The sequence below is a fragment of the Oncorhynchus clarkii genome, chromosome 1 (genome assembly GCF_045791955.1).
Source record: "Oncorhynchus clarkii lewisi isolate Uvic-CL-2024 chromosome 1, UVic_Ocla_1.0, whole genome shotgun sequence".
Lineage (NCBI taxonomy): Eukaryota > Metazoa > Chordata > Actinopteri > Salmoniformes > Salmonidae > Oncorhynchus > Oncorhynchus clarkii.
Window position 1 is genome coordinate 2,341,226 of NC_092147.1, and position 24,305 is coordinate 2,365,530.

A 24,305-nucleotide genomic window follows, 5' to 3' on the forward strand; every position below is an offset into this window, starting at 1 on the left:
CTTCACATCCCAGCCCCACTAGTCTTCCCACCCCAGCCCCACCGGTCCTCACATCCAAGCCCCACTGGTCTTCCCATCCCAGCCCCACCGGTCTTCCCATCCCAGCCCCACCGGTCTTCCCACCCCAGCCTCACCGGTCTTCCTAGCCCAGCCCCACTGGTCTTCCCAGCCCAGCCCCACTGGTCTTCCCATCCCAGCCCCACCGGTCTTCACATCCCAGCCCCACTGGTCTTCACATCCCAGCCCCACCGGTCTTCACATCCCAGCCCCACCGGTCTTCCCACCCCAGCCCCACCGGTCTTCACATCCCAGCCCCACCGGTCTTCACATCCCAGCCCCACCGGTCTTCACATCCCAGCCCCACCGGTCTTCCCACCCCAGCCCCACCGGTCTTCACCTCCCAGCCCCACCGGTCTTCTCATCCCAGCCCCACCGGCCTTCCCAGCCCCACTGGTCTTCCCACCCCAGTCTTCACATCCCAGCCCCACTAGTCTTCCCACCCCAGCCCCACCGGTCCTCACATCCAAGCCCCACTGGTCTTCCCATCCCAGCCCCACCGGTCTTCACATCCCAGCCCCACTGGTCTTCACAGCCCCACCGGTCTTCTCATCTCAGCCCCACCGGTCTTCCCAGCCCAGCCCCACCGGTCTTCCCAGCCCAGCCCAACTGGTCTTCCCAGCCCAGCCCCACTGGTCTTCACATCCCAGCCCCACTGGTCTTCACATCCCAGCCCCACTGGTCTTCACATACCAGACCCACTGGTCTTCACATCCCAGCCCAACTGGTCTTCCCAGCCCAGCCCCACTGGTCTTCCCATCCCAGCCCCACTGGTCTTCACATCCCAGCCCCACTGGTCTTCACATACCAGACCCACTGGTCTTCACATACCAGACCCACTGGTCTTCACATCCCAGCCCAACAGGTCTTCACATCCCAGCCCCACCGGTCTTCCCATCCCAGCCCCACCGGTCTTCCCAGCCCCCCCGGTCTTCACATCCCAGCCCCACCGGTCTTCACATCCCAGCCCCACCGGTCTTCACATCCCAGCCCCACCGGTCTTCACATCCCAGCCCCACCGGTCTTCTCATCCCAGCCCCACCGGCCTTCCCAGCCCCACTGGTCTTCCCAGCCCAGCCCCACTGGTCTTCACCTCCCAGCCCCACCGGTCTTCTCATCCCAGCCCCACCGGCCTTCCCAGCCCCACTGGTCTTCCCACCCCAGTCTTCACATCCCAGCCCCACTAGTCTTCCCACCCCAGCCCCACCGGTCCTCACATCCCAGCCCCACTGGTCTTCCCATCCCAGCCCCACCGGTCTTCCCATCCCAGCCCCACCGGTCTTCCCACCCCAGCCTCACCGGTCTTCCTAGCCCAGCCCCACTGGTCTTCCCAGCCCAGCCCCACTGGTCTTCCCATCCCAGCCCCACCGGTCTTCACATCCCAGCCCCACTGGTCTTCACATCCCAGCCCCACCGGTCTTCACATCCCAGCCCCACCGGTCTTCCCACCCCAGCCCCACCGGTCTTCACATCCCAGCCCCACCGGTCTTCACATCCCAGCCCCACCGGTCTTCCCACCCCAGCCCCACCGGTCTTCACCTCCCAGCCCCACCGGTCTTCTCATCCCAGCCCCACCGGCCTTCCCAGCCCCACTGGTCTTCCCACCCCAGTCTTCACATCCCAGCCCCACTAGTCTTCCCACCCCAGCCCCACCGGTCCTCACATCCAAGCCCCACTGGTCTTCCCATCCCAGCCCCACCGGTCTTCACATCCCAGCCCCACTGGTCTTCACATCCCAGCCCCACCGGTCTTCACATCCCAGCCCCACCGGTCTTCCCACCCCAGCCCCACCGGTCTTCCCAGCCCCCCTGGGCTTCACATTCCAGCCCCACCGGTCTTCCCATCCCAGCTCCACCGGTCTTCCCACCCCAGCCCCACCGGTCCTCACATCCAAGCCCCACTGGTCTTCCCATCCCAGCCCCACCGGTCTTCCCATCCCAGCCCCACCGGTCTTCCCACCCCAGCCTCACCGGTCTTCCTAGCCCAGCCCCACTGGTCTTCCCAGCCCAGCCCCACTGGTCTTCCCATCCCAGCCCCACCGGTCTTCACATCCCAGCCCCACTGGTCTTCACATCCCAGCCCCACCGGTCTTCACATCCCAGCCCCACCGGTCTTCCCACCCCAGCCCCACCGGTCTTCCCAGCCCCCCTGGGCTTCACATTCCAGCCCCACCGGTCTTCCCATCCCAGCTCCACCGGTCTTCCCATCCCAGCCCCACTGGTCTTCCCACCCCAGCCCCACCAGTCTTCCCACCCCAGCCCCACCGGTCTTCCCACCCCAGCCCCACCAGTCTTCACATCCCAGCCCCACCGGTCTTCCCAACCCAGCCCCACTGGTCTTCCCATCCCAGCCCCACCGGTCTTCACATCCCAGCCCCACCGGTCTTCACATCCCAGCCCCACCGGTCTTCACATCCCAGCCCCACTGGTCTTCACATCCCAGCCCCACTGGTCTTCACATCCCAGCCCCACTGGTCTTCACATCCCAGCCCCACTGTTCTTCACATCCCAGCCCCACTGGTCTTCACATCCCAGCCCCACCGGTCTTCCCATCCCGGCCCCACCGGTCTTCCCACCCCAGCCCCACCGGTCTTCCCAGGCCCCCCGGTCTTCACATCCCAGCCCCACCGGTCTTTACATCCCAGCCCCACCGGTCTTCCCACCCCAGCTCCACCGGCCTTCCCAGCCCCACTGGTCTTCCCCTCCCAGCCCCACTGGTCTTCATATCCCAGCCCAACTGGTCTTCCCACCCCAGCCCCACTGGTCTTCCCATCCCAGCCCCACTGGTCTTCACAGCCCCACCGGTCTTCTCATCTCAGCCCCACCGGTCTTCCCAGCCCAGCCCCACCGGTCTTCCCAGCCCAGCCCAACTGGTCTTCCCAGCCCAGCCCCACTGGTCTTCACATCCCAGCCCCACTGGTCTTCACATCCCAGCCCCACTGGTCTTCAAATACCAGACCCACTGGTCTTCACATCCCAGCCCAACAGGTCTTCACATCCCAGCCCCACCGGTCTTCCCATCCCAGCCCCACCGGTCTTCCCACCCCAGCCCCACCGGTCTTCCCAGCCCCCCCGGTCTTCACATCCCAGCCCCACCGGTCTTCACATCCCAGCCCCACCGGTCTTCACATCCCAGCCCCACCGGTCTTCTCATCCCAGCCCCACCGGCCTTCCCAGCCCCACTGGTCTTCCCAGCCCAGCCCCACTGGTCTTCACCTCCCAGCCCCACCGGTCTTCTCATCCCAGCCCCACCGGCCTTCCCAGCCCCACTGGTCTTCCCACCCCAGCCCCACTGGTCTTCACATCCCAGCCCCACCGGTCTTCCCACCCCAGCCCCACCGGTCTTCCCAGCCCCCCCGGTCTTCACATCCCAGCCCCACAGGTCTTCACATCCCAGCCCCACCGGTCTTCACATCCCAAACCCAACGGTCTTCTCATCCCAGCCCCACCGGCCTTCCCAGCCCCACTGGTCTTCCCAGCCCAGCCCCACTGGTCTTCACATCCCAGCCCCACTGGTCTTCACATCCCAGCCCCACTGGTCTTCACATCCCAGGTACACTGGTCTTCCCACCACAGCCCCACCGGTCTTCCCAGCCCCCCCTGTCTTCACATCCCAGCCCCACCGGTCTTCCCAGCCCCCCCGGTCTTCCCACCCCAGCCCCACCGGTCTTCACATCCCAGCCCCACCGGTCTTCACATCCCAGCCCCACCGGTCTTCTCATCCCAGCCCCACCGGTCTTCACATCCCAGCCCCACCGGTCTTCATATCCCAGCCCCACCAGTCTTCTCATTCCAGCCCCACCGGTCTTCACATCCCAGCTCCACTGGTCTTCACATCCCAGCTCCACTGGTCTTCACATCCCAGCCCCACTGGTCTTCCCAGCCCCACCGGTCTTCCAATCCCAGCCTCACTTGTCTTCTCATTCCAGCCCCACTGGTCTTCACATCCCAGCTCCACTGGTCTTCACATCCCAGCCCCACTGGTCTTCCCAGCCCCACCGGTCTTCCAATTCCAGCCTCACTGGTCTTCCCACCCCAGCCCCACCGGTCTTCACATCCCAGCCCGACTGGTCTTCACATCCCAGCCCCACTGGTCTTCACATCCCAGCCCCACTGGTCTTCCCACCCCACCAGTCTTCACACCCCAGCCCCACTGGTCTTCACATCCCAGCCCCACTGGTCTTCCCACCCCAGCCCCACCGGTCTTCCCATCCCAGCCCCACCGGTTTTCCCACCCCAGCCCCACCGGTCTTCCCATCCCAGCCCCACCGGTTTTCCCATCCCAGCCCCACCGGTCTTCCCAGCCCCCCCGGTCTTCACAGCCCCCCCGGTCTTCACATCCCAGCCCCACTAGTCTTCCCACCCCAGCCCCACCGGTCCTCACATCCAAGCCCCACTGGTCTTCCCACCCCACTGGTCTTCCCACCCCAGCCCCACCGGTTTTCCCACCCCAGCCCCACCGGTCTTCCCAGCCCCCCCGGTCTTCACATCCCAGCCCCACTAGTCTTCCCACCCCAGCCCCACCGGTCCTCACATCCAAGCCCCACTGGTCTTCACATCCCAGCCCCACCGGTCTTCCCATCCCAGCCCCACCGGTCTTCCCACCCCAGCCTCACCGGTCTTCCTAGCCCAGCCCCACTGGTCTTCCCAGCCCAGCCCCACTGGTCTTCCCATCCCAGCCCCACCGGTCTTCACATCCCAGCCCCACTGGTCTTCACATCCCAGCCCCACCGGTCTTCACATCCCAGCCCCACCGGTCTTCCCACCCCATTCCCACCGGTCTTCCCAGCCCCCCTGGGCTTCACATTCCAGCCCCACCGGTCTTCCCATCCCAGCTCCACCGGTCTTCCCATCCCAGCCCCACCGGTCTTCCCATCCCAGCCCCACTGGTCTTCCCACCCCAGCCCCACCGGTCTTCCCACCCCAGCCCCACTGGTCTTCCCACCCCAGCCCCACCGGTCTTCAAATCCCAGCCCCACCGGTCTTCCCAACCCAGCCCCACTGGTCTTCCCACCCCAGCCCCACCGGTCTTCACATCCCAGCCCGACTGGTCTTCACATCCCAGCCCCACTGGTCTTCACATCCCAGCCCCACTGGTCTTCCCACCCCACCAGTCTTCACACCCCAGCCCCACTGGTCTTCACATCCCAGCCCCACTGGTCTTCCCACCCCAGCCCCACCGGTCTTCCCATCCCAGCCCCACCGGTTTTCCCACCCCAGCCCCACCGGTCTTCCCATCCCAGCCCCACCGGTTTTCCCATCCCAGCCCCACCGGTCTTCCCAGCCCCCCCGGTCTTCACAGCCCCCCCGGTCTTCACATCCCAGCCCCACTAGTCTTCCCACCCCAGCCCCACCGGTCCTCACATCCAAGCCCCACTGGTCTTCCCACCCCACTGGTCTTCCCACCCCAGCCCCACCGGTTTTCCCACCCCAGCCCCACCGGTCTTCCCAGCCCCCCCGGTCTTCACATCCCAGCCCCACTAGTCTTCCCACCCCAGCCCCACCGGTCCTCACATCCAAGCCCCACTGGTCTTCACATCCCAGCCCCACCGGTCTTCCCATCCCAGCCCCACCGGTCTTCCCACCCCAGCCTCACCGGTCTTCCTAGCCCAGCCCCACTGGTCTTCCCAGCCCAGCCCCACTGGTCTTCCCATCCCAGCCCCACCGGTCTTCACATCCCAGCCCCACTGGTCTTCACATCCCAGCCCCACCGGTCTTCACATCCCAGCCCCACCGGTCTTCCCACCCCATTCCCACCGGTCTTCCCAGCCCCCCTGGGCTTCACATTCCAGCCCCACCGGTCTTCCCATCCCAGCTCCACCGGTCTTCCCATCCCAGCCCCACCGGTCTTCCCATCCCAGCCCCACTGGTCTTCCCACCCCAGCCCCACCGGTCTTCCCACCCCAGCCCCACTGGTCTTCCCACCCCAGCCCCACCAGTCTTCAAATCCCAGCCCCACCGGTCTTCCCAACCCAGCCCCACTGGTCTTCCCATCCCAGCCCCACCGGTCTTCACATCCCAGCCCCACCGGTCTTCACATCCCAGCCCCACTGGTCTTCACATCCCAGCCCCACTGTTCTTCACATCCCAGCCCCACTGGTCTTCACATCCCAGCCCCACAGGTCTTCCCATCCCGGCCCCACCGGTCTTCCCACCCCAGCCCCACCGGTCTTCCCAGCCCCCCCGGTCTTCACATCCCAGCCCCACCGGTCTTTACATCCCAGCCCCACCGGTCTTCCCACCCCAGCTCCACCGGCCTTCCCAGCCCCACTGGTCTTCCCCTCCCAGCCCCACTGGTCTTCATATCCCAGCCCAACTGGTCTTCCCACCCCAGCCCCACTGGTCTCACATCCCAGCCCCACCGGTCTTCCCACCCCAGCCCCACCGGTCTTCCCAGCCCCCCCGGTCTTCACATCCCAGCCCCACCGGTCTTCCCATCCCAGCTCCACCGGTCTTCCCATCCCAGCCCCACTGGTCTTCCCAACAAAGCCCCACCGGTCTTCACATCCCAGCCCCACTGGTCTTCCCACCCCAGCCCCACTGTTCTTCACATCCCAGCCCCACTGGTCTTCACATCCCAGCCCCACCGGTCTTCCCATCCCGGCCCCACCGGTCTTCCCAGCCCCCCCGGTCTTCACATCCCAGCCCCACCGGTCTTTACATCCCAGCCCCACCGGTCTTCCCACCCCAGCTCCACCGGCCTTCCCAGCCCCACTGGTCTTCCCCTCCCAGCCCCACTGGTCTTCATATCCCAGCCCAACTGGTCTTCCCACCCCAGCCCCACTGGTCTTCCCATCCCAGCCCCACCGGTCTTCCCACCCCAGCCCCACCGGTCTTCCCAGCCCCCCCGGTCTTCACATCCCAGCCCCACTGGTCTTCCCAACAAAGCCCCACCGGTCTTCACATCCCAGCCCCACTGGTCTTCCCACCCCAGCCCCACCGGTCCTCACATCCAAGCCCCACTGGTCTTCCCATCCCAGCCCCACCGGTCTTCACATCCCAGCCCCACCGGTCTTTATATCCCAGCCCCACCGGTCTTCTCATTCCAGCCCCACCGGTCTTCACATCCCAGCTCCACTGGTCTTCACATCCCAGCCCCACTGGTCTTCCCAGCCCCACCGGTCTTCCAATCCCAGCCTCACTGGTCTTCCCACCCCAGCCCCACCGGTCTTCACATCCCAGCCCGACCGGTCTTCACATCCCTGCCCCACTGGTCTTCACATCCCAGCTCCACTGGTCTTCACATCCCAGCCCCACTGGTCTTCCCAGCCCCACCTGTCTTCCAATCCCAGCCTCACTGGTCTTCCCACCCCAGCCCCACCGGTCTTCACATCCCAGCCCGACCAGTCTTCACATCCCAGCCCCACTGGTCTTCACATCCCAGCCCCACTGGTCTTCCCACCCCACCGGTCTTCCCACCCCAGCCCCACTGGTCTTCACATCCCAGCCCCACTGTTCTTCCCACCCCAGCCCCACCGGTCTTCCCATCCCAGCCCCACCGGTCTTCCCACCCCAGCCCCACCGGTCTTTCCAGCCCCCCCGGTCTTCACATCCCAGCCCCACCGGTCTTTATATCCCAGCCCCACCGGTCTTCTCATTCCAGCCCCACCGGTCTTCACATCCCAGCTCCACTGGTCTTCACATCCCAGCCCCACTGGTCTTCCCAGCCCCACCGGTCTTCCAATCCCAGCCTCACTGGTCTTCCCACCCCAGCCCCACCGGTCTTCACATCCCAGCCCGACCGGTCTTCACATCCCAGCCCCACCGGTCCTCACATCCAAGCCCCACTGGTCTTCCCATCCCAGCCCCACCGGTCTTCACATCCCAGCCCCACCGGTCTTCACATCCCAGCCTCACCGGTCTTCCCAGCCAAGCCCCACTGGTCTTCCCAGCCCAGCCCCACTGGTCTTCCGACCCCAGCCCCACCGCTCTTCCCAGCCCCCCCGGTCTTCACATCCCAGCCCCACTGGTCTTCCCACCCCAGCCCCACCGACCCTCACATCCAAGCCCCACTGGTCTTCACATCCCAGCCCCACTGGTCTTCCCACCCCAGCCCCACCGGTCCTCACATCCAAGCCCCACTGGTCTTCCCATCCCAGCCCCACCGGTCTTCACATCCCAGCCCCACCGGTCTTCACATCCCAGCCTCACCGGTCTTCCCAGCCCAGCCCCACTGGTCTTCCCAGCCCAGCCCCACTGGTCTTCCCACCCCAGCCCCACCGGTCTTCCCAGCCCCCCCGGTCTTCACATCCCAGCCCCACTGGTCTTCCCACCCCAGCCCCACCGGTCCTCACATCCAAGCCCCACTGGTCTTCACATCCCAGCCCCACCGGTCTTCCCATCCCAGCCCCACCGGTCTTCCCACCCCAGCCTCACCGGTCTTCCCAGCCCAGCCCCACTGGTCTTCCCAGCCCAGCCCCACCGGTCTTCACATCCCAGCCCCACTGGTCTTCCCACCCCAGCCCCACCGGTCCTCACATCCAAGCCCCACTGGTCTTCACATCCCAGCCCCACCGGTCTTCCCATCCCAGCCCCACCGGTCTTCCCACCCCAGCCTCACCGGTCTTCCCAGCCCAGCCCCACTGGTCTTCCCAGCCCAGCCCCACTGGTCTTCCCACCCCAGCCCCACCGGTCTTCCCAGCCCCCCCGGTCTTCACATCCCAGCCCCACTGGTCTTCCCACCCCAGCCCCACCGGTCCTCACATCCAAGCCCCACTGGTCTTCACATCCCAGCCCCACCGGTCTTCCCATCCCAGCCCCACCGGTCTTCCCACCCCAGCCTCACCGGTCTTCCCAGCCCAGCCCCACCGGTCTTCCCATCCCAGCCCCACCGGTCTTCCCACCCCAGCCTCACCGGTCTTCACAGCCCAGCCCCACTGGTCTTCCCAGCCCAGCCCCACTGGTCTTCCCACCCCAGCCCCACCGGTCTTCACATCCCAGCCCCACTGGTCTTCACATCCCAGCCCCACCGTTCTTCACATCCCAGCCCCACCGGTCTTCCCACCCCAGCCCCACCGGTCTTCCCAGCCCCCCTGGGCTTCACATCCCAGCCCCATCGGTCTTCCCATCCCAGCTCCACCGGTCTTCCCACCCCAGCCCCACTGGTCTTCCCACCCCAGCCCCACCGGTCTTCACATCCCAGCCCCACCGGTCTTCCCATCCCAGCCCCACCGGTCTTCCCATCCCAGCCCCACCGGTCTTCACATCCCAGCCCCACTGGTCTTCCCACCCCAGCCCCACCGGTCCTCACATCCAAGCCCCACTGGTCTTCCCATCCCAGCCCTACCGGTCTTCACATCCCAGCCCCACCGGTCTTCACATCCCAGCCTCACCGGTCTTCCCAGCCCAGCCCCACTGGTCTTCCCAGCCCAGCCCCACTGGTCTTCCCACACCAGCCCCACCGGTCTTCCCAGCCCCCCCGGTCTTCACATCCCAGCCCCACCGGTCTTCCCAGCCCAGCCCCACTGGTCTTCCCAGCCCAGCCCCACCGGTCTTCACATCCCAGCCCCACCGGTCTTCCCATCCCAGCCCCACCGGTCTTCCCACCCCAGCCTCACCGGTCTTCCCAGCCCAGCCCCACTGGTCTTCCCAGCCCAGCCCCACCGGTCTTCACATCCCAGCCCCACTGGTCTTCCCACCCCAGCCCCACCGGTCCTCACATCCAAGCCCCACTGGTCTTCACATCCCAGCCCCACTGGTCTTCACATCCCAGCCCCACCGGTCTTCCCACCCCAGCCCCACCGGTCTTCCCAGCCCCCCCGGGCTTCACATCCCAGCCCCACCGGTCTTCCCATCCCAGCTCCACCGGTCTTCCCATCCCAGCCCCACTGGTCTTCCCACCCCAGCCCCACCGGTCTTCACATCCCAGCCCCACCGGTCTTCCCACCCCAGCCCCACCGGTCTTCACATCCCAGCCCCACCGGTCTTCCCACCCCAGCCCCACTGGTCTTCCCACCCCAGCCCCACCGGTCTTCACATCCCAGCCCCACTGGTCTTCACATCCCAGCCCCACCTGTCTTCCCAGCCTCCCCGGTCTTCACATCCCAGCCCCACCAGTCTTCTCATCCCAGCCCCACCGGTCTTCACATCCCAGCCCCACTGGTCTTCCCAGCCCCACCGGTCTTCCAATCCCAGCCCCACTGGTCTTCCCACCCCAGCCCCACCCCTCTTCTCATCCCAGCACCACCGGTCTTCACATCCCAGCTCCACTGGTCTTCACATCCCAGCCCCACTGGTCTTCCCAGCCCCACCGGCCTTCCCATCCCAGCCCCACCGGTCTTCCCATCCCAGCCCCACCGGTCTTCCCATCCCAGCCGCACCGGCCTTCCCATCCCAGCCCCACCGGTCTTCCCACCCCAGCCCCACCGGTCTTCCCACCCCAGCCCCACCGGTCTTCCCATCCCCACCGGTCTTCCCATCCCAGCTCCCCCGGTCTTCCCACCCCAGCCCCACTGGTCTTCCCTTCCCAGACCCCCGGTCTTCACATCCCAGCCCCACCGGTCTTCCCATCCCAGCCCCACCGGTCGTCACATCCCAGCCCCACCGGTCTTCTCATCCCAGCCCCACCGGTCTTCCCAGCCCAGCCCCACTGGTCTTACCAGCCCAGCCCCACTGGTCTTCCCAGCCCAGGCTCACTGGTCTTCACATCCCAGCCCCACCGGTCTTCCCCTCCCAGCCCCACCGGTCTTCCCATCCCAGCCCCACCGGTCTTCCCATGCCAGCCCCACCGGTCTTCCCATCCCAGCCCTACCGTTCTTCACATTCCAGCCCCACGGGTCTTCACATCCCAGCCCCACCGGTCTTCTCATCCCAGCCCCACCGGTCTTTACATCCCAGCTCCACCGGACTTCCCAGCCCCACCGGTCTTCCCATCCCAGCCCCACCGGTCTTCCCAGCCCAGCCCCACTGGTCTTCACATCCCAGCCCCACCGGTCTTCCCATCCCAGCCCCCCCGATCTTCCCATCCCAGGCCCCCCGGTCTTCCCAGCCCCACCGGTCTTCCCAGCCCCACCGGTCTTCCCATCCCAGCCCCACCGGTCTTCCCACCCCAGCCCCACCGGTCTTCCCACCCCTGCCCCACCGATCTTCCCAGCCCCCACGATCTTCCCATCCCAGCCCCCCGGTCTTCCCAGCCCCACCGGTCTTCCCATCCCAGCCCCACCGGTCTTCCCATCCCAGCCCCACCGGTCTTCCCAGCCCCACCGGTCTTCCCACCCCTGCCCCACCGATCTTCCCAGCCCCCCCGATCTTCCCATCCCAGCCCCCCGGTCTTCCCAGCCCCACCGGTCTTCCCATCCCAGCCCCACCGGTCTTCCCATCCCAGCCCCACCGGTCTTCCCAGCCCCACCGGTCTTCCCATCCCAGCCCCACCGGTCTTCCCATCCCAGCCGCACCGGCCTTCCCATCCCAGCCCCACCGGTCTTCCCACCCCAGCCCCACCGGTCTTCCCACCCCAGCCCCACCGGTCTTCCCATCCCCACCGGTCTTCCCATCCCAGCTCCCCCGGTCTTCCCACCCCAGCCCCACTGGTCTTCCCTTCCCAGACCCCCGGTCTTCACATCCCAGCCCCACCGGTCTTCCCATCCCAGCCCCACCGGTCGTCACATCCCAGCCCCACCGGTCTTCTCATCCCAGCCCCACCGGTCTTCTCATCCCAGCCCCACCGGTCTTCCCAGCCCAGCCCCACTGGTCTTCCCAGCCCAGCCCCACTGGTCTTCCCAGCCCAGGCTCACTGGTCTTCCCATCCCAGCCCCACCGGTCGTCACATCCCAGCCCCACCGGTCTTCTCATCCCAGCCCCACCGGTCTTCCCAGCCCAGCCCCACTGGTCTTCCCAGCCCAGCCCCACTGGTCTTCCCAGCCCAGGCTCACTGGTCTTCACATCCCAGCCCCACCGGTCTTCCCCTCCCAGCCCCACCGGTCTTCCCATCCCAGCCCCACCGGTCTTCCCATGCCAGCCCCACCGGTCTTCCCATCCCAGCCCCACCGTTCTTCACATTCCAGCCCCACGGGTCTTCACATCCCAGCCCCACCGGTCTTCTCATCCCAGCCCCACCGGTCTTTACATCCCAGCTCCACCGGACTTCCCAGCCCCACCGGTCTTCCCATCCCAGCCCCAACGGTCTTCCCACCCCAGCCCCACCGGTCTTCACATCCCAGCCCCACCGGTCTTCCCATCCCAGCCCCCCCGATCTTCCCATCCCATGCCCCCCGGTCTTCCCAGCCCCACCGGTCTTCCCAGCCCCACCGGTCTTCCCATCCCAGCCCCACCGGTCTTCCCACCCCAGCCCCACCGGTCTTCCCACCCCTGCCCCACCGATCTTCCCAGCCCCCACGATCTTCCCATCCCAGCCCCCCGGTCTTCCCAGCCCCACCGGTCTTCCCATCCCAGCCCCACCGGTCTTCCCATCCCAGCCCCACCGGTCTTCCCAGCCCCACCGGTCTTCCCACCCCTGCCCCACCGATCTTCCCAGCCCCCACGATCTTCCCATCCCAGCCCCCCGGTCTTCCCAGCCCCACCGGTCTTCCCATCCCAGCCCCACCGGTCTTCCCATCCCAGCCCCACCGGTCTTCCCAGCCCCACCGGTCTTCCCATCCCAGCCCCACCGGTCTTCCCATCCCAGCCGCACCGGCCTTCCCATCCCAGCCCCACCGGTCTTCCCACCCCAGCCCCACCGGTCTTCCCACCCCAGCCCCACCGGTCTTCCCATCCCCACCGGTCTTCCCATCCCAGCTCCCCCGGTCTTCCCACCCCAGCCCCACTGGTCTTCCCTTCCCAGACCCTCGGTCTTCACATCCCAGCCCCACCGGTCTTCCCATCCCAGCCCCACCGGTCGTCACATCCCAGCCCCACCGGTCTTCTCATCCCAGCCCCACCGGTCTTCCCAGCCCAGCCCCACTGGTCTTCCCAGCCCAGCCCCACTGGTCTTCCCAGCCCAGGCTCACTGGTCTTCACATCCCAGCCCCACCGGTCTTCCCCTCCCAGCCCCACCGGTCTTCCCATCCCAGCCCCACCGGTCTTCCCATGCCAGCCCCACCGGTCTTCCCATCCCAGCCCTACCGTTCTTCACATTCCAGCCCCACGGGTCTTCACATCCCAGCCCCACCGGTCTTCTCATCCCAGCCCCACCGGTCTTTACATCCCAGCTCCACCGGACTTCCCAGCCCCACCGGTCTTCCCATCCCAGCCCCAACGGTCTTCCCACCCCAGCCCCACCGGTCTTCACATCCCAGCCCCACCGGTCTTCCCATCCCAGCCCCCCCGATCTTCCCATCCCAGGCCCCCCGGTCTTCCCAGCCCCACCGGTCTTCCCAGCCCCACCGGTCTTCCCATCCCAGCCCCACCGGTCTTCCCACCCCAGCCCCACCGGTCTTCCCACCCCTGCCCCACCGATCTTCCCAGCCCCCACGATCTTCCCATCCCAGCCCCCCGGTCTTCCCAGCCCCACCGGTCTTCCCATCCCAGCCCCACCGGTCTTCCCATCCCAGCCCCACCGGTCTTCCCAGCCCCACCGGTCTTCACATCCCAGCCCCACCGGTCTTCCCATCCCAGCCCCACCGGTCTTCCCATCCCAGCCTCACCGGTCTTCACATCCCAGCCCCACCGGTCTTCCCATCCCAGCCCCACCGGTCTTCACATCCCAGCCCCACCGGTCTTCCCAACCCAGCCCCACTGGTCTTCCCACCCCAGCCCCACCGGTCTTCCCAGCCCCCCCGATTTTCCCATCCCAGGCCCCCCGGTCTTCCCAGCCCCACCGGTCTTCCCAGCCCCACCGGTCTTCCCAGCCCCACCGGTCTTCCCTTCCCAGCCCCACCGGTCTTCCCAGCCCCACCGGTCTTCACATCCCAGCCCCACCGGTCTTCCCATCCCAGCCCCACCGGTCTTCCCATCCTAGCCCCACCAGTCTTCACATCCCAGCCCCACCGGTCTTCCCACCCCAGCCCCACCGGTCTTCCCACCCCAGCCCCACCGGTCTTCCCAGCCCAGGCCCCCCGGTCTTCCCAGCCCCACCGGTCTTCCCAGCCCCACCGGTCTTCCCATCCCAGCCCCACCGGTCTTCCCATCCCAGCCCCACCGGTCTTCCCATCCCAGCCCCACCGGTCTTCCCATCCCAGGCCCCCCGGTCTTCCCAGCCCCACCGGTCTTCCCATCCCAGCCCCACCGGTCTTCCCAGCCCCACCGGTCTTCACATCCCAGCCCCACCGGTCTTCCCACCCCAGCCCCACCGGTCTTCCCAGCCCCACCGGTCTTCCCAGCCCCACCAGTCTTCACACCCCACCGGTCTTCCCATCCCAGCCACACCGGTCTTCACACTATGTTCTCTCTAACTGTCTCCCTGCTCATCCCGGTCTATCATGTGTTTTTAGAAGAAGAACCTCACCTGTTCTAGTTCTGACGAATGTGTCTGCGTAGTAGACTAAGTCTGAGGTGTAGTCCAGGACAATCCACAGCATTGTGTATGTGTTCTGGAGTTCGTTAAAACATGCCCTGTGGGACGACGAAACAACAGTCAACAACAATATACAACATTAAAAAAGAAATACAACAAACATTCAACAACAAAAATCTGATATATTCCCTTTGTAAGATAAAATGAAGTGAACTGTACTGTATGAGAACAAACCTGGTCACTAGCATCATCAGGTTGTAGAAACATGGTGCTGCTATGATGGTGAGCCATGTGTAGTATTTGTCTGCTGATGGGTCCATGATCCAAATCTCTTTCCTGAAACATGCACAGTTTTCAATCAAATCAAATCAAATTGATTTATATAGCCCTTCTTACATCAGCTGATATCTCAAAGTGCTGTACAGATACCCAGCCTAAAACCCCAAACAGCAAGCAATGCAGGTGTAGAAACACGGTGGCTAGGAAAAACTCCCTAGAAAGGCCAGAACCTAGGAAGAAACCTTTTGAGGAACCAGGGCATGAGGGGTGGCCTCAATCACAAAGGGTTTGAGTGACAAGATTGACCACCATCTTGCATATACAATACATTACAACCGAACAACATTTGTTAGTGTCTGTTCTGACATTGTAGAATCAATGGCCACCGTGTTCAATGTTGGTAAAACAAAGGCTACCCTTCTCTCCTGTGTGTGTTCTTACCGACACCCAAGTAGTGTTACTCTCCCACCTATCCATTTTTTATGTTAGTGTAGCATGCTGCCAGATGTGCCTTATCCTTCACATCTTGGGGCAGACGACCAATCAGACTACTGTCATACTTACGGGGGCTCCTCCTTCTTCTTCTCCTCCTTCTTAGGCTCCTCCTTCTTAGGCTCCTCCTTCTTAGGCTCCTCCTCTTTCTTCTCCTCTTTCTCCTCCTCTTTCTTCTCCTCTTTCTCCTCCTCTTTCTTCTCATCTTCTTGCGCTTCCTGTTTTTTCTCCTCTTTCTTTATTTCGTCCTTCTTGTCATCTTTTTTGCTGTGGATAATGGATGTTTATTTTTCATGTTGTTGTTAAGGATTAAGATGATCTATAAGTGACTTTCTAGGGTATTTATGGCAGACTATTGACAGACTATTGGTGGACTAATTGGCATACTATTGGTAGACTATTGGTGGACTATCATAGTACAATATGAGCCAACGCTAGTGGAAAGGTCGTTACTTGCCTGGGGGCATTGATACTCTACAGCAGGGTTCCCCAATAGGCGGGCCGAATCTCATATTATTTTCCTCCCCAAGTTTTCTGAACAATTTTTATTTTATTTAATCATTTTCACTAGGAAATCAGCTCAAAATTATTTTAATTTAGAACATCTGTTTCCAAGTAGTCCCACGCATAAATAAAGCCATATGTGATCGTATCCCAATGTAATCAAGGTAGGAGATTATTCTGTTATCGTCAAATACTATATCTGATTGGGATTCTTGTGGTCAATTTGCAGTGTATTAAATATTTATTTATTTATAACTATGTTCTGGTCCCCCCGACCATCGGCCTATGTCTGAATGTAATTGTGGACCCCTGCTCTACAGAAACAGTAACAGGTCAATAATATCCAGTGGAAACAGTCCCATAGGGTTTCAGAGGGCATTACCGTATGTGAAAGTGCAGGTTATACGACAGCCCTGTAGGTGGCAGCACCACTCCTATTTATGTTCACCATACAGTTCACTTCTCATGAGACTAACTTCAATTTTACATTGACATAAATATAAAATGGTATAGTTCACTGAATGTTGAATAAGGAGTATAAGTTTATATTTAATTTTACTTTTAGATGTATCTTTTTGAAATACAATATCAAACAGTGGCCTAACCAGTATAATCAAGATCAGGACTTTCAACAATGCATTCTAAGGAAGACTAAAACTACCATATACGTAATCCATTAAAAGCTATTTAATAATGATCCCAAATGGGACCTCTCAAACAATGATGGTGTCTTCTTATTCTATAGCTGCAACTAAAATCCAAATGGAGCAACTGCTATTGACATAGCAGATCTTTACATGCTTATCTATGTCTATAGAACTATTATGTCTATAAAACTATTATGTCTATAAAACTATTATGTCTATAGAACTATTATGTCTATAGAACTATTATGTCTATAAAACTATTATGTCTATAAAACTATTATGTCTATAAAACTATTATGTCTTTAGAACTATTATGTCTATAGAACTATTATGTCTATAAAACTATTATGTCTTTAAAACTATTATGTCTATAAAACTATTATGTCTATATGTCTATAAAACTATTATGTCTATAAAACTATTATGTCTATAAACTATTATGTCCATAGAATTATTATGTCTATAGAATTATTATGTCTATAGAACTATTATGTCTATAGAACTATTATGTCTATAAACTATTATGTCTATAAAACTATTATGTCTATAGAACTATTATGTCTATAGAACTATTATGTCTATAGAACTATTATGTCTATAGAGCTATTATGTCTATAAAACTATTATGTCTATAGAACTATTATGTCTATAGAACTATTATGTCTATAGAACTATTATGTCTATAAAACTATTATGTCTATAGAACTATTATGTCTATAGAACTATTATGTCTATATGTCTATAAAACTATTATGTCTATAAACTATTATGTCCATAGAATTATTATGTCTATAGAATTATTATGTCTATAGAACTATTATGTCTATAGAACTATTATGTCTATAAACTATTATGTCTATAAAACTATTATGTCTATAGAACTATTATGTCTATAGAACTATTATGTCTATAAACTATTATGTCTATAGAACTATTATGTCTATAGAACTATTATGTCTATATAACTATTATGTCTATAGAACTATTATGTCTATAGAACTATTATGTCTATAGAACTATTATGTCTATAGAACTATTATGTCTAGTCAAGGACCATATCACCTCCACCCTACATGACACCCTAGACCCACTCAAATTTGCTTACCGCCCCAATAGGTCCACAGACGACGCAATCGCAACCACACTACACACTGCCCTAACCCATCTGGACAAGAGGAATACCTATGTGAGAATGCTGTTCATCGACTACAGCTCAGCATTTAACACCATAGTACCCTCCAAACTCGTCATCAAGCTCGAGACCCTGGGTCTCGACCCCACCCTGTGCAACTGGGTACTGGACTTCCTGACGGGACGCCCCCAGGTGGTGAGAGTAGGTAACAACATCTACACCCCGCTGATCCTCAACACTGGGGCCACACAAGCGTGCGTTCTGAGCCCTTTCCTGTACTCCCTGTTCACCCACGACTGTGTGGCCATGCACGCCTCCAACTCAATCATCAAGTTTGCAGACGACACAACAGTAGTGGGCTTGATTACCAACAACGATGAGACGGCCTACAGGGAGGATGTGAGGGCCCTCGGAGTGTGGTGTCAGGAAAATAACCTCGTACTCAACGTCAACAAAACAAAGGAGATGATCGTGGACTTCAGGAAACAGCAGAGGGAGCACCCCCGTATCCACATCGACGGGACATTAGTGGAGAGGGTAGTAAGTTTTAAGTTCCTCGGCGTACTCATCACGGACAAACTGAATAGGTCCACCCACACAGACAGCGTCGTGAAGAAGGCGCAGCAGCGCCTCTTCAACCTCAGGAGGCTGAAGAAATTCGACTTGTCACCAAAAGCACTCACAAATTTTTACAGATGCACAATCCAGAGCATCCTGTCGGGCTGTATCACCGCCTGGTACGGCAACTGCTCCGCCCACAACCGTAAGGCTCTCCAGAGGGTAGTGAGGTCTGCACAACGCATCACCGGGGGCAAACTACCTTCCCTCCAGGACACCTCCACCACCCGATGTCACAGGAAGGCCATAAAGATCATCAAGGACAACAACCACCCGAGCCACTGCCTGTTCACCCCGCTATCATCCAGAAGGCGAGGTCAGTACAGGTGCATCAAAGCTGGGACCAAGAGACTGAAAACAGCTTCTATCTCAAGGCCATCAGACTGTTAAACAGCCACCACTAACATTGAGTGGCTGCTGCTAACATACTGACTCAACTCCAGCCACTTTAATAATGGGAATTGATGTAAAAAAATATATATCACTAGCCACTTTAAACAATGCCACTTAATATAATGTTTACATACCCTACATTACATCATCTCATATGTATATACTGTACTCGATACCATCTACTGCACCTTGCCTATGATGTTCTGTACCATCACTCATTCATATATCTTTATGTACATATTCTTTATCCCTTTACACGTATGTGTATAAGGTAGTAGTTTTGGAATTGTTAGGTTAGATTACTCGTTGGTTATTACTGCCTTCGGAACTAGAAGCTCAAGCATTTCGCTACACTCGCATTAACATCTGCTAACCATGTGTATGTGACAGAACTATTATGTCTATAGAACTATGTCTATAAAACTATTATGTCTATATAACTATTATGTCTATAGAACTAAATGTCTATAGAACTAAATGTCTATAGAACTAAATGTCTATAGAACTAAATGTCTATAGAACTAAATGTCTATAGAACTAAATGTCTATAGAACTATTATGTCTATAGAACTATTATGTCTATAGAACTAAATGTCTATAGAACTAAATGTCTATAGAACTATTATGTCTATAGAACTATTATGTCTATAGAACTATTATGTCTATAGAACTATTATGTCTATAGAACTATTATGTCTATAGAACTATTATGTCTATAGAACTAAATGTCTATAGAACTATTATGTCTATAGAACTAAATGTCTATAGAACTATTATGTCTATAGAACTATTATGTCTATAGAACTATTATGTCTATAGAACTATGTCTATAAAACTATTATGTCTATAGAACTATTATGTCTATAGAACTATTATGTCTATAGAACTAAATGTCTATAGAACTATTATGTCTATAGAACTATTACACTACCAGAGATAGGTACACCTATAGTATCTTTGCAACACTCAGGATTTAAACTGATCATACCGAACTACAGGGCAAATGTCTACCACGGACGAACACAATCGACAGAGGCTCTTACTGTCTATGGTCATACATGCTTATATGACTATACAACTACTGGTGTACAACTACACTATATACATACCAGGATTTACAGTGTACCAATAGGTTAAGACCTCTAACAGTTCCAGTGTCCTCTATAAACTAGTATCGAGGGCTACTTTCTACTTCCTGTCTAAAGAGCTACTTTCTACCTCCTCTCTAAAGAGCTACTTTCTACTTCCTCTCTAAAGAGCTACTTTCTACTTCCTGTCTAAAGATCTACTTTCTACTTCCTGTCTAAAGATCTACTTTCTACTTCCTCTCTAAAGAGCTACTTTCTACTTCCTCTCTAAAGAGCTACTTTCTACCTCCTCTCTAAAGAGCTACTTTCTACTTCCTGTCTAAAGAGCTACGTCTAGCTCCACTTACTCATCTGTGTTGTTGCAGTTGTTCATATTGTACATGGCCAGCGGCCATTGACTGACTTGGCTTGAGAAGGAAAGAAAGGGACAGATTGGCAGGGTTAGTTAAATAATGACTCAAATTGAGCTTTGTTTATTTCAAATTGAGCATAATGTATTCAAGTTGAGCTTCATTTATTTCAAACTGAGCATAATTTAATCCTAGTTTTCTCTGCGGATGTATTAGAATGCTCCTGAGTTATCTTAGGTTAAGATATTAAATCACAGGTCTATTCAAGTCATCTTAAGTTAAGATATTAAATCACAGGTCTATTCAAGTCATCTTAAGTTAAGATATTAAATCACAGGTCTATTCAAGTCATCTTAAGTTAAGATATTAAATCACAGATCTATTCAAGTCATCTTAAGTTAAGATATTAAATCACAGGTCTATTCAAGTCATCTTAAGTTAAGATATTAAATCACAGGTCTATTCAAGTCATCTTAAGTTAAGATATTAAATCACAGATCTATTCAAGTCATCTTAAGTTAAGATATTAAATCACAGGTCTATTCAAGTCATCTTAAGTTAAGATATTAAATCACAGGTCTATTCAAGTCATCTTAAGTTAAGATATTAAATCACAGGTCTATTCAAGTCATCTTAAGTTAAGATATTAAATCACAGGTCTATTCAAGTCATCTTAAGTTAAGATATTAAATCACAGGTCTATTCAAGTCATCTTAAGTTAAGATATTAAATCACAGGTCTATTCAAGTCATCTTAAGTTAAGATATTAAATCACAGGTCTATTCAAGTCATCTTAAGTTAAGATATTAAATCACAGGTCTATTCAAGTCATCTTAAGTTAAGATATTAAATCACAGGTCTATTCAAGTCATCTTAAGTTAAGATATTAAATCACAGGTCTATTCAAGTCATCTTAAGTTAAGATATTAAATCACAGGTCTATTCAAGTCATCTTAAGTTAAGATATTAAATCACAGGTCTATTAAAGGATATTCCAAGTTAGAGATTTTCAGTTTGTTTTCATTGATCCTTTTTGTTGTACAGGTCAGACCCGCTGAGATCAGAAAATCTCTTTTGAGAGAAGAGAGAGACCTGTTCAATCTGTCTTTAGGGTTCACTCATCAAGACAGCTTTTTTTTCGTTGAGTATAAAGCTGCTATATTCTGGTAACAGGTTTCCCAGAAATCCCGGGTTGGGTTGAAAGATTCCCGGAATGAGGACAAAATAAGTGAAACCTCCACTAAAAAAAAATCAGCAGAATTTTGCAAATCCTAGTTAACCATCCCCATCTCTAGTCCAGACTTACTTCCTCTTACGGACTCTGTCGGGGTATCCCTGTGACCGTGCGTTGCTCTCTCTGCTGGAGACCTCTTTGAGCTCAGGGGTCCTGAAGCGCTCCAGGAAGGAGTCCGGTCTCTCCACCTCGCGGTGCATCCTGGGAGAGGCCCAGGTCCGCAGCATGAACAGGAAGTGAGAGAGTCTAGACAATCAGGTAAAACCACAACATAACACTCTGTGTCTACGCTGCCTCTGGCTACGTCCCAAATGGCTCCCTATGAAGCATGAATGACTGAATGATATGGGTGAGATTCATAGACATTAAACTAGTAGATAGTGATAGCGCTGACGTCATCCACGAATTCCTCTAGAAAACTCCCGATGGCTCATGTGAAGCCAGAAGTATTTCAATATGAAAGGCGCTATAATGCTGAATGGGGCTGAATTGCATAAGAAAATCACAAAGGATCATGGTGAATGTGGCTGTCACTAGCAAAGGATCATGGTCGGTGTAGTCGTTTTCATCCTGGCTGAGTGAGTCTAACAGGCCTGTGATTGGTCTGTGTCAGCAGATGGTCCTGTGTGACGACAAATGTAGTAGTCAGAATGGATCACTATTTCATTAAATATCTCCATTGGTCAAGAATTCACCATGGGGATCGAACTTGATCATAATAAACCAAATTTAGAGGCCAAAACGGGGGTCTACATTTTTGGGTTTGGCCGTTTTGGCGATCGTAATTAACATATGATTTCTAGGGCAGACCAGGGCTTTTGGCACCGCTAGGTTGCTATGCAATAGCATACCAGGGCTTTTGGCACCGCTAGGTTGCTATGCAATAGCAGACCAGGGCTTTTGGCACCGCTAGGTTGCTATGCAATAGCATACCAGGGCTTTTGGCACCGCTAGGTTGCTATGCAATAGCAGACCAGGGCTTTTGGCACCGCTAGGTTGCTATGCAATAGCATACCAGGGCTTTTGGCACCGCTAGGTTGCTATGCAATAGCATACCAGGGCTTTTGGCACCGCTAGGTTGCTATGCAATAGCAGACCAGGGCTTTTGGCACCGCTAGGTTGCTATGCAATAGCATACCAGGGCTTTTGGCACCGCTAAGTTGCTATGCAATAGCAGACCAGGGCTTTTGGCACCGCTAGGTTGCTAGGCAGTAGCAGACCAGCAGGGCTCATGACCACACTAGAGAGATGGTGCGACACTGCGAGGTGGGTATACCTGGCCAGGGCTCCTGACCCTGTGAAGGAATCTCTGTGAGGCTCTGGTTGTCTGCTGGTTAACACAGAGACAGCACCCTGAATCTCTGATGAGGTGTCCTCACACTCTGAGTTGGACCTTAAAGAAATAGGAGATGGAGAGTGGGTCGTTAGGGAGAGAACATGACAGCAGTGACATACAGTATGTGTCCTGTTGCCCAGAGGACACAACAGTAGTACACTATATAGGGAATGGGGTGCCATTTGGGATTGCTACTGTAGGGAAGAGTGGGGTAAGTGGAACCAAAAAGGGTAAGTTGAGCCACCCTTGTTTCTAAGACACCATACACAAAATGTATCATTTGACCAAATGTGTAGGACGAGGTCATCATTTTCAAGAATAAACCACATGGAAAACTGATTTTCACCAAGTCAAATGTATTTATTGTGTTAGAGATTTCATTATGCTTTTCTCTAAACCAAAGTAGAAACTTTTAAAATTCGTTCTATACATCATTTGGGGTCTCTATCAGCTTTAATATGGGGTCTTAAACCTAGCATGAAATAGCATTACTGTAGCTGTGTGGGCTGATATAGTCTAAATGTTTGCTTTGAGGAAAATTGAGCCAATTGAAATGTTTTCTTCCCAGCCGTAATTCAAGGCGTTATCACTGGGATATGAGGTAAGGCCTATGATGAAAGGGGTTTAGAAACAGTGTTTGGGAAATAAAGACAGACGTGGTTTTAAAAGGTCGTGGTAATATTTCATTCAGTACAGACATGTGATTTACCCCACACCCGGGTAAGATGTGCCAACACACCACTTTCTTTTGTTGGACTAGCTGTTTTCAAAACTGTAATGTTTACATGAATTCTGATGATTATTTCTAGGGATACACATTATCCTGAAATATATGTAGATATCTTTGTTAGAAATAATCCTGTATTTACCTTTATGGAGTGATGCTGGATGCAAAAAATGTCTCAATTTTACCCCACTCTCCCCTACACTCTCCCCTACACGTACAGCACACTGTCGACATGTCTCAATCCACAAGGTAGACAGCAGGCAACTGTTTTTGGATCGAGACACAGCCTAAATGTTCATGCACCACATACTGAATTCATGGAGCTCAACCTAAACCTTTTGATTGGGTACGTCCAAAATGGCACCCTATTCCCAGGATCCTTTGGGCCTTGATCAATAGTAGAGAACTATATAGGGACCAGTGTGCCATTTAGGAGGCAGAAGCTCATTGGCTCTCAAGCGTTCTGTAGCGACCTCTGACCTTGGGGTTCCGTTCTCAATGGAGTCCAGATTGTCATTTGGCGTGCAGAGAGATGGCCGTTGCCGGGTCGTTGCCGGGTAGGACTGGTCTGTGCAGATCTTTGCCATGCTGACTCCTAAGGTTCTGCTGGCCAGGGGCCTCCAGCCATCCAACAAGACACTGTAGAGGTCAAGGGGTCATAGACCACAATCAATCAATTACATTATTTATATAATATCAGCAGTTGTCACAAAGTGCTTTACAGAAACCCAGCCTAAAACCACAAAGAGCAAGCAGAAGCACAGCGGCTAGGAAAAACTCCCTAGAAGGCAGGAACCTAGGAAGAAACCTAGAGAGGAACCAGACTCTGAAGAGTAGCCAGTCCTTTTCTAGCTGTGCCGGGTGGAGATTATAAAAGGTCAGCCAATCAATGATCAGTTCACAGGTGAAACCTGCTCGGACATCACAAAACGCATACCCTGCATGTATATGAAAGAAACTGGTCGTGTGGACAGCTAGAAAATAGGCCTTCGTCTTATATCTGTGTTTGGTTCCATTCATTCTCATCAATCTTTCAATGTTCCTTTCTTTACATTTCTTT

General features: G+C 55.7%; 1 pseudogene; it reads right to left on the reverse strand.

Moving 5' to 3' along the window:
- The window catches only part of LOC139414628 (cyclic nucleotide-gated channel cone photoreceptor subunit alpha-like), a 63,937-nt pseudogene that overhangs the window by 32,523 nt on the left and 7,109 nt on the right, over positions 1 to 24,305 (reverse strand).